At 42.1% G+C, this 10535-nt stretch overlaps 1 non-coding gene across 1 annotated transcript; it reads left to right on the top strand.

The window, feature by feature from the left end:
- The first annotated feature begins 9893 nt into the window (after window positions 1-9893).
- LOC133833372 (small nucleolar RNA R71) lies at window positions 9894-10000 on the top strand. The gene has a single exon (XR_009892753.1). It is a non-coding gene; the product is annotated as a small nucleolar RNA R71 (small nucleolar RNA).
- The last annotated feature ends 535 nt before the right edge of the window (window positions 10001-10535 follow it).

The raw sequence follows: 10535 nt of genomic DNA, 5'->3' as shown, positions 1-10535 counted from the left end.
GTTGCCAAAGGTTCAGCCTCTACCCACTTCGTGAAATAATCGATTGCGACTACTGCATAATGAACTGCTCCTTTTCCCGTTGGCAGGGAACCAATTAAGTCAATTCCCCATGTTTCAAATGGCCAAGGGGATGAGATCATGGTTAGCTCGACTCGAGGCGAAGCTGGCATTTGTCACACTTTTTCACATACGAGATCGAGTCCTTTGTTAAAGTGGGCTAAAAATAGCCCTATCTCAGTATCTTTAGAGCTAGGTTTTCCCCCCAGCATAGTCTCCGCAGAAGCCTTTGTTTATTTCTTGCAAAATACTATGTGCTTCTTCGGGCAGAACATATCGCAGGAGTGGCAACAAATGCCCTCGTCAATATAGGATCCCCTCAACAATAACATACTACGAAGCTTGATATAGCAGCTTTCTCGTGTCCTTCCTATCATCAGGTAGCCATCCAGTATTGAGGTACTCCACTTTGAGAGTTGTCCAGGTTGGTTTTATGTTAATTATTCTGACCTCCACCATTTCTACCGATATACTCGGGCTTTCCAAGAACTCCACCATAACTACATTCAATGTATCTACCTCTTTGGTGATAGTGAGTCGAGCCAAAGCATCTGGAATTCTGCTCGCGGGGTACTTTCTCAATGGAGCTAAACTCGAACTCAGAAAACTTGCCCTTTACCTTAGCCAGGTAGGTCGCTATCTTGATGCCTCGATCTTGGTATTCCCATAATATTTTATAGACCACGAGCTGGGAATCACTATAACATTGGATGGCTTTTTCCTTCAGCTCTTTCGCCACCCTTGGCCCTGCCAATAAGGCCTCATACTCTGCTTCGTTGTTGGATGCTTCAAACCGAAACTTGAGAGCTGTATGGAACTGATATCCTTCAAGTGATATTAAGATTATCCTAGCTCTCGATCAGTTTTTATTAGATGATCCATCAATGAATATTTTCCATAATTCTTGCACTGGCTTCCTTATCAGCTCGTCCTGAAAACTTATGCACTCGGCAACAAAATTAGCAAGGGCTTGGCTCTTGATTGCAGTTCATGGCATGTACAATATTTCAAACTGGCTAAGTTCGATGGCCTATTTTAATACATGCCCAAACATTTTAGGGTTTCACAGAACCTGCTTTAAAGGTTGGTCGGTTAAGAGGTGAATAGTATGGGACTAAAAGTATGGTTTGAGCTTCCTTAAAGCCATAATGAGACAGAATGCAAGCTTTTCTATCAACTGGTATTGTGATTCAGCTCCGAGAAGCCTCTTACTAACATAACTTACGGGTTTCTACACCCGATTTTCTTCTTGAACTAACACGGCACTGACTGCATTTTCTGTCATGGCCAGGTAAAGAAACAAACATTCTCCAGACGCTGGTTTTGATAGTATAGGGGGTTTAGCTAGATGCGTTTTCAGGTCACAAAATGCATGTTCGCATTCTTCGATCCATTCAAATTTCTTGTTTTCCCTAAGCAAGTTGTAGAATGATAGACACTTGTCAGTGGATTTTGAAATGAAGCGGTTTGCAGCCGCCACCTTTACAGTTAGGCTTTGTACTTCCTTACGCGACCTGGGTGAAAGTATTTCTAACAACGACCTAATTTTTTCTGGATTATCCTCTATCCCCCTTGTGTTGACTATAAACCCTAGAAACTATAACGACCCAAAATTACTAATAAGGCTTAAGGGCCTTGATTAGTGTGTCGGGAGGCCATAATTAGCTTATATGTGATTTAAATGATTTTAATGCATGATTCTGTGGGCATATCTATAATCTTGGCCTGTTGAGGGAAAAAATGTGATTAGGTGTTATAATTGTAAGGCCACATTATTATGTGGATATATTTGCAACATGTAGTTCGAGGAAAGTCACAACGGGACCCAGTACTTAACTCGGGGCAAGTCAAGGGATATTTTGGATATTAGATATTTATTTGGGTTATCGAGTTATGAAAATAAATAATTGGAGATATATTTGAAGTTAGAGAGTTTAGGAGGGAATATTGGGGAAATTTATCATTTTGCCCTCGGGGACGTTTTTGGTACCCCGAGCCTCGGGATTAACTTAAAGAACTAAGGTTTGATAAAGCAGGTGCAAGGAAAACAGTAGAACTTGGACAAATCGACTCTTTCCTCTCTCTCATTTTAGCTTCCTCTAGACACTCTCTTTCTCAAGCTAACCTTACAAGCTAAGGAGGGATTTTGGGCTGGGAATTTCCTGAATTGAGGCTAAGAACTTGGGAATTAGCTCAGCAACTACTTGGTGGATTTGTTCTTCAGTAAAAGTAAGCTTTTAATTATTCTTTAGCATGTGAATTCTGGGAACTGTTGACTGTTTTAAGAAGTTTATGAGCTTTTGGATTTCAAGGATTGAAGTGTGGTTTTGATGAGTTTTTAAGCTACTTTTCCTATGGGTTTTGTTGCTGGGAGTATATTAGAACTATTATGATAATCAAAGTATGTTATTGGGATGGTCTTGGTTTGAATTGAGTGAGGTTTGGCTTCTGGAAATGGTGAGTTTTTTGGGTTCGTAGGGGTTGGGTCGCGGCTCTATTCTTGGTGTGTCGCGGCCCTCTAGAACAGATGGGAGCCAAAGTGAAGGGCGGGACGCGGGATGGGGAGTGCTGGGCCGCGACCCGTGTCTGCTGTTTGGGGAGGTTGGGCCTCTGGTAGGAGGTGGGCTGTGACATAGGGGTCTTAAGGTCGTGGCTCTTAAGGGCATTTTTGGCTTTGAGGAGTTTTTAGGTGCGGGAAACTAACCTAGGGTGTTCGGGATGACTCCACTACCATGTTTGGTGGAATTCGATGTTCTACAGGCTAGAACTTGGATCGAAAACCTTTATTCATTTATTATTGATGGAATCCCTTATCTTGGTTGTGACTAGGTGTACGGTAGGGCTCAGAAAAAGGATCGTGCTCAAGGATCATTTCTCGTAATTAGAACGCTTGGAATTAAAGGTAAGAAAACTACACCCAGTTATGAGTCTATAATGGGACTAAGGGTTCCCTATACTTGTATGCATTATTGTAAGATGGTATTATGCCATGTGAATATGAAACAAATGGCCTATGAGTGTTGGAGTTAATATTGGTGCACAAGACACGGCTCAACCACTGGTAGCTGAGGAAAATTTAATATTCACTGAGCTCGGTTTAAGCGGACCGGAGTCGATGGGGTTAACAGAGGGTACAACCAAAGGGCGTCGACCCTGATTGTTATATGACTTGGTTATTGATGTTGATTTGATGAATTTGTTATGTTGAATGTCTGATTATGTGAATGCTATGGATTGTTGAGTATATGGTTATGCTTTATGAGCTATCTGATTATTGTCATTGATCATGCTGTGATATTATGGTTTTCTTGCTGAGCCTTGGCTCACGGGTGCTACGTGGGGTAGGTAAAGGCAAGGGTAAGCTTGATTAGCCCTGATTTGGAGAGCTCTAGAGGTGAAATGTACATAGCCGGCTGCTTGTCCACCACGGCCAAAGGATGATACAGGAACAGGAGACCCTAAAATGTCTATTTTGCCATTAGATTGGCTTATGGTTGTTTATAACCTTGGAGATTTTGTAAATTGTCCTTTAAACTCTATTTCTTCGGGATCCCATGTTCGAAATGTTTATTTAATTGAAATGTATCTTTCATGAACAAAATTTTTTAACCCTAGTTCAATTATAGTTTCAGTGACACGTTTCCAACTAAATGACTTGATTAGCAAGTCTTGCACCTTTATAAACACGCAGTGTAATGGTCTTGGCTACCCAGGGCATTAAAGAAACTTTCCTGACGCAACTCTGAAAGTGCACTTCAAGGGATTTAGCTTCATGTCATACTTCCTCAATATGCAAAAACATTCTTCCAAGTTGGATACATGGTTATTGGCAGCCTTTGATTAGACAAGCATATCATCGACATACACCTCCATGTTTCTCCTAATCTAGTTAGCGAACATTTTTTTGACCAACCGTTGGTATGTAGCTCCGGCGTTTTTCAGCCTAAATGGCATAACATTGTAACAATATACGTTATGCTCGGTCATGAAATTGGTATGCTCTTGGTCTTTAGGGTTCATCGCGATATGGTTATATCCAGAATATGCATCCATGAAAGACATGAGCTCGTGACCGACCGTATCATCTACCGACTGATCAATTATTGGTAGTAGGAAACAATCCTAGGGACAAGCCTTGTTGAGTTTGGATAAAGCGATACAAGTTCTCCACTTCTCGTTTGTCTTTGGGACCACAACGGGCTTAGCAACCTAGATCGGCTATTTTGCTTCCCTGATAAATCCACATTTAAGTAGGAGAGCTACTTCTTCTTCAAATGCTTCAGATCGTATTATCCCCAAGAGCCTTCGTTTTTGGGACTTTGCAAGCACATTCTTATCCAAGTTTAAAGTATGCATTATTATGCTCAGGCTGATTCCCACCATTTCTTCATGCGACTAGGCGAAAGCATCCAGGTTATTCCTTAGCAACTCAACCAGCTCCTTCTTCCTTTTGGCTTCAAGATTTTTTCCAACTTTGACCACTCTTGAAGGTTCTGTTGGTTCGATGTTTATTTCCTCGAGCTCTTTTTTTGTCTTAAGCTCAGATTTGTCTTCGCCCACCCATGGATCAATGTTGTCCCATTGGGAAACGTCATCGTTTCCTTCCCGAGGTTCATCCGTCCTATGGGTAACTTCGATTTCACGGGACTCCTCCCCTCCTTCACCTATAACCATCACCTGTTGCCCGGGTTGTGATTTTCCCTTTATAGCAATTTTGTAGCATTCTCTGGCGGCGAGCTGGCCTCCTCTTACTGTGCATATTCCCGAGGTTGAAGGGAACTTCATTGCCAGGTGTCGGATCGAGGTGATGGCCTCAAAAGCCATCAGCGCGGGTCGTCCCAAAATCGCGTTACGCGGCCAGACAATCGATTACCATGAACTCAAGTATTTTGGAAACAGTTCACACCTCTTCTTCAGTGTAACCACCAATCAGATCATCGTACCTTGACCCAAAAATCCATACAGAGTCATTGAGGTTGCCTTAAAGTTGGCTACAGACAACCCCATCTTTTCTAGGGTTGACCTAAAAAGCACATTTACGGAACTTCCATTATCCACTAGTTTTCTCTATACGCTCTAATTAGCGAGTTGCACGGTTACCACCAGTGGGTCATTATGTGGAAATTGAATGTGGCTAGCATCATTTTCCGCAAAAATAATTGGTTGTTTTTCCATCTGCTGTTGTTTTGATAACCGCTGCTTTGGGACAAACTCAACACCATTATGAGTTTTCAACTCATTAATATACCTTTTTTGGGCCCCGCTACTCGTGCTCGCCAAATGAGGTCCTATGACAATAGTAGTTATATCTCCTCCTACCATTTGGGGAGGGTTGAACTGATTCATTTGTGCTCCAGGTTGACCTCTAATGGTAACCTGAGATGGCTAAAGATTCTTCCCAGCTGGTTGATTGGGAGCTACCCAATTTCAGCCGTAATGTGCTAATGGACCAGCCCGAATGAGAGTCTCAATGTTATCCTTCACCTGACCGCAGTCATCAGTGTTATGACGGATATCATTATGGAATCGGAAAAACTTTGAGGGGTCTCTCTTCATCAACAGATACCTTAAAGTCTCTGGCTTCTTACACGGGAGGCGATTAGAATTTGCCAATAAGATATGTTCCTGGGTGTCCGTAAGGTCGGTATAGTTGGCATAAACAGGCTTGAATTTCTCCACAGACTTGTTCTTCTTCGTATTGTTCTGGTCGCCCTCACCATTCCCCTTCCTCTTGTTGTTTCCTGCTTGGTTATTCTGGGTAACAGGTTGAGCCGTAGCTCCAACATCTGCCACTGCTCTAGCGGGTTGGATAGGGGCCTGACTGGTTCCTGAGACAGCAGATCGCGTGTCTTCCAGGTTTATCCACTCCTGAGCTCATGCCATAAATTCATCTACACTTTTAACTCCTTTTCGTTGTAGTTCTTTCCATAGATTGCCTCCCACCATGATTCTTGTCCTTAACGCCATGAGCTTGGAGCTATCATCAGCATCCCTAGAACGTACTGCAACATTGGCGAATCTGCTCAGGAATGCCTTCAAAGACTCACCAGGTTGTTGTTTTACGTTGGCCAATGAGTCGGCCTCTACACAAACTTCCCGTGAAGCTCAAAATGCTCTCTTATACTCGGAAGAAACTTTCTTCCACGAGCTTATCGAATGCTTCTTGTATTGTTTAAACCACTGTCTGTCAGGTCTGACCAGAGTCGCGGGGAATAGGATACATCTTATGTCAAGCCCAACATTGTGGGCCATCATTATTGTGTTGAATACCCTGAGGTGATTAGATGGATCTGTATTTCAATCAAATTTTGACATGTTCCACATCCTAAAGCCAATAGGATACATACCTGCACCAATGTTTGGGGTGAAAGGTTCGAGCTCTTCGTCTAAGTCCCAATCATCCGCCCCCTTTCTAGATAAGAGCCTCTTCATCTGTTTCTCCATCAAGGCCAGTCGCTTAAGGGTTAGGTCCTTGGTCTCTAGGTTAGCTGGGGGTTATTCAATACCTCCCATCCTATTGTATGTGTTTGATTGGTTATTTTCCCTCCAATTCCGAGCTTGGTTAGGTGGGACATTCCCATTGTCACGTATGATAGACGAACCTCCCTCATGTCGAGTATAACTGATATCCTCGTTGTGAGCTGGATACCTTCTTTGTGAGTTCAAATGATCACGTAGGTTGTGTTTCTGATCATTCTGCGAACTTTGTGCCGAACTCAAATGATTCCTCAGGTCACTTTCAGACCTGCCTCCACGCTGGCTCCCCATCAAGTAACTTCCATTTTCAAAACTTATGGCCCGTTGTTGAGATCGAGGACCTGAATTCTCAGCACTTGTCTGTGGGGCTTAAGTATCCACTGGTCAGGGAGGATTTCTCCTACTATTCCCATGAGCTGAAGCATCTCATTGTGGGTGAGGTGGTGTAGGATGTCTAACTGATTATGGCAGATGCCTTATTGGCAAAGCTATCCGTGTTCCATCAGGACGAATTAAATTAGCCCGCCTCGGCTCTTCCCCAATGTCCCAAGTTCTTTGTGCCTTGGGTTTTGAATGTGTCACTGGAGGATTTGCTGGAGCATTTTGCCTTCATGAACTTGTCCCAGCCTGCTCGGGTGGGTTGTTGTAGGCAGTCCTAGGAATCTGCGAAGAAAGCACGGAGTTGGGGGTCGCAGTTCTGATCGACCGACTGACATGTTGGTGATGACCCCTGTTATGACTAGTGGGTTGAGCACTCTGGTGATTTCACTCTGAAGGCATAGAACCTAGAGTGGTTGTTATGACAGAATGACTAGGTTTAGATTGGTTATTCATGTGGGACTTATGAGACCCACTTTGCCTCTTTCTGACATTAATGTCGGTTGCAAGAGGGGGTAACTGAGCCAAGGCCTCCTCGATTTGCCTGTTTTCCCTAGCGAGATGGCTTCTTAATTGGGAATTTTACATCTCGATGACAATCAAATAACCTAGATTAGGATTTGGTGGGAGTGATGCTCAACTCCCAGTGTCATCCTGACCCACCAGTTGTTTTCCAGAACATTGTCGAACATTTGGGCCCCTCTCAGCAGGAACAGCAGTATGATTGGCCTCCTACCCACCAGGTTGCTCCATGTCATTGTCATGCATCGATCGAGTGACCACCATGATGAATGTCTACTAAAACTTACGAAGCACTAAATTCCTCTCAATGAAAGCATCAAACTGTTGATGCGGTTTTTCGCCAACAATAGATTAAAAACTTGAATAGGGAGATTAGTGCTAAATTATAAACTGTAACAAAAATAAAAGAACCCTCTTGAACACACACAACTTTTACGTGGTTAAGTGGTTAAAATGAACCTAGTCCATGAGATAGTATTATTTCTTTTCTCTCTTAATTTTTGCAGAGTTTTAGTAATACAAAAATAAAAGGTTGTTCCCTTCCCTATCCATTATTCCTGTTATTTATAGGGGAATTTCCTGGACTGGTTTGGGTAACTGTGTGAATAAATATGGTATACATTTAATACAAATTATTCTCATTTACATTGGGATATTATTTGATAAAAAATTAGAATATACTCCTGCTTTCTCGGATAATAAATGATAGATTTGCAATACGACCCAGGTATTAATGAGCGTATAAGGAGCCTCCAAATCTCTTGGGATCCTTTAGTATGTGTTTTGTATAGGTTTCCATGAGTTGAATATCTCACCCGAGTTCGTGTTCAAAGACTATCTGAACCCTATCTCATAGTAAGCTCAGAGAGCCAAAAGTTGGATCGAGACATTATAAGTCTCGAACTCGATTGTTATCCTAAGAGGCGGTCTGATAATAACCTGTGCATAATGTTGTCAGGTCCCCAAACTTGAGCTATTAACATCACTGTTAGCCTGATATTCTACTTGGCTATTTTTCCACATATTCATCTGTCAGATGTACCCGAGCTGAGTAATTGAACTCTTGTTAATTCTAGGGTACAATAAAGAGTAAGTGTAGTAGGACTGACTTCTCCAATCCCCATTTTCTTGAAAACAGACATTGGCATCAAATTAATGCTAGCGCCCAAATCACATAAAGCCATCCCATAATAAGTATTTCCAATAGTACATGAATAGTGAAACTCCCAGGATCCTTCAACTTTGGTTACAACTTGTCTTCCAGAAATGAACTACACTTCTTAGTTAGAGCTACTGTTTCAAACTCTCCCAACCTTCTCTTCCTTGTAAGAACATCTTTCCTGAATTTTACATAGTTAGACATTTGCTCAAGTGCCTCTACAAGTGGGATGTTAATATGCAACTGCTTCAACAAATCAAAAAAATTGTTGAATTGAGAATCCAGCTTTTGCTTCTGAAAACGTTGAGTAAATGGAGGTGGCTACCTCGAAATTGAGTTGTTTGGGTGACTATGTTGCGGCATTCCTACAGTATTCTAGGGAGAGGCAGATTTTTGTACACTAGGAATTTTAGCATCTTTTTGGATTTCCTTATCTATTTGGATTTAAGAGGGCTCACCCTCATGCCCAGAATTTTTCTTAGTATTCTCCAACTCTTTCTCACAACTCAAAGTGATGGCTTTACAATGTTCCTTGCCCACATTTATTGGATTCTCTAAATCACTTGGTAATGTACCATGGGGTCTATTTCTAAGGTCATTAGTTAGTTGCCCAACTTAGTTTTCTAAGTTCCTCAATGATGTCGCTTGGCATTGAATCATGGCTTCATTCTTCAATATATAATCCTTAAACATATTCTCAAGAGAGCTAGATTGCATTGCTTGTTACTATGGCCTTTGTTGTGGTGCTTGTGGTGAATAACCCAGTGGGAAATTTGGTCTTGGAGGCATAGAAGAGTTGCTAGGGCCAGCCCCTTGATTACTCCATGAAAAGTTGGGATGTTGCCTCCACGATGGGTTGTAGGAATTATAATAAGGACCATTCCTATTTTGATTTCCCATGTAACACACAGCTGCTGGATTGGAAGGACATTTGTCAAAAGTATGACCCTCACCACAATATACACAAGAAATCTTCTCCACTTGACCCCTTTGTGTCCCCATAGGTTGCCCCGTTGATTGATTCATCCCCATGTTCATTGTCTTGAGCATATTCGAAATAGAAGAAACTTGGGCCGGCAAAGAAGTTATGGAATCTACATCGTGAATACCAGCCACCTTTTTACATGCAGATGATCTAGTAGTGGGCCACTGATAGTTTTTGTTGGATATTCTCTCAAGGATTTCATATGCCTCATTATAGGACTTTGCAAGAAGAGCCCCATTCGCCGAAGCATAAACTACCATTCCAGTATGGGTGTTTAGACCATTATAAAATGTCCCCATCTGGATGCAATGAGGAATGACATGATGAGGGAATTTTCGCAACAAGTCCTTAAACCGCTCCCATGCCTCATATAAAAATTCTTCATCAAGTTGCTGAAATGAAGTAATCTCATTGCAGAGGTTGGCATTCTTAGTTGGAGGAAAGTACTTCCTCAAAAATCACTCAACCAACTCTTGCCAAGTAGTCACTGAATCAGAAGGAAAAGAGTTCAACGAAGTTCTCGCTCTGTCTCTCAAGGAGTATGGGAACAACTTCAATCTCAGGGCATCCTCTATAACTCTAGGCAGTTTGAAAGAACCACTCACTTCAATGAACAAGTGATGATGAAGGTAAGGACATTCTGTTGGCATCCCACTGAACTGGCCCACAATTTGAAGCATTTAGAACATAACTGGCTTCAACTCAAACTATGTAGCCTGAATTTCTAGTCTCATAATGCTCGGATTGAGCTCATTGAAGGAGGGGACAGGATATTTCCTAATAGCACAATCTCTGTCATCAGCCACAACAACTGCATTTTTCCCATTATTGGCAGCTGCGTCCCCTTGAAGTACTCTTTCTTGAGCAACTCCTGCTTGATTTGCTACCCTTTGAGTGGCTCCCTAATGTGGTGCTTGCTATGCATCCATCACTACTACTTATGTTGGATTTTTGTAC

The sequence above is a fragment of the Humulus lupulus genome, chromosome 4 (assembly GCF_963169125.1).
Source record: "Humulus lupulus chromosome 4, drHumLupu1.1, whole genome shotgun sequence".
Classification (NCBI taxonomy): domain Eukaryota; kingdom Viridiplantae; phylum Streptophyta; class Magnoliopsida; order Rosales; family Cannabaceae; genus Humulus; species Humulus lupulus.
This window is presented reverse-complemented; position numbering and strand designations above follow the sequence as displayed.